Raw genomic sequence first — 651 nt, forward strand, 5'->3', positions numbered from 1 at the left:
GGGGGGGGCCAGCGGGTTGGGAACGGGAGGGAGCGGCTGTTCACCCCGCAGGCAGGTGAAGGGGGGAGCTCCCTGCTGCAGGAGCGGGGATGCTCGGGTAAGCAGTTCCAAGAGGACGCGGGCGCAGAAGGAGTTGCTGGAGGGACCCAGAACACCCCCGGCCAGTGCCCCAGGGAAGGGCTACTGCACCTTTGCTCTGTTTTAATGTCCCCAGGCACTGGATCACCCACACACTCCAGGGCCGGTGGCTATGAGGTGGGGGCTTGCCAGATCTGCACTGGGAAGCCCCCAAAGGGAGGGCAGAATGGGGAACTATGCACCCCAGCGGCACCCGAGGTCAGGGCAGAGCGCTTCTCCAACCTGGCAAGGCAGCGGAGCGGAGCTGCGGCACTGCAGCCAGAGGGAGAAATAACACCCGAGTGGCAAGCAAGGTCCGCAGATTTTGGGGAGGGACCCCACTGCCCCCTCCCCCGCCCTAAGAAGCCCTGTTGTCAGCACTCACGCAAAGAAGCCCAGGATGCCCTCTTCTCGGTAAATCGTGGTGAAGGCGCTTAGTGTCCCGCTGGGCCGGTGAGGAAGAGGAGAGCACCGTGGTCAGAGGGGGCCCTGAGCACAGGCAGCCCCCCGGCAGCCCCCAGCCTCCCCAGCAGC

The 651-nt window shown here is 65.7% G+C and overlaps 1 protein-coding gene across 1 annotated transcript in view; it reads right to left on the reverse strand.

The window, feature by feature from the left end:
- FNBP4 (formin binding protein 4) overlaps window positions 1-651 on the reverse strand; it is a gene marked incomplete at both ends in the record, with an annotated part of 31,232 nt that overhangs the window by 3,173 nt on the left and 27,408 nt on the right. The window lies entirely within an intron of this gene.

This window comes from Egretta garzetta, unplaced genomic scaffold, assembly GCF_000687185.1.
Source record: "Egretta garzetta isolate BGI_Z169 unplaced genomic scaffold, ASM68718v1 scaffold1433, whole genome shotgun sequence".
Taxonomy (NCBI): Eukaryota; Metazoa; Chordata; class Aves; order Pelecaniformes; family Ardeidae; genus Egretta; species Egretta garzetta.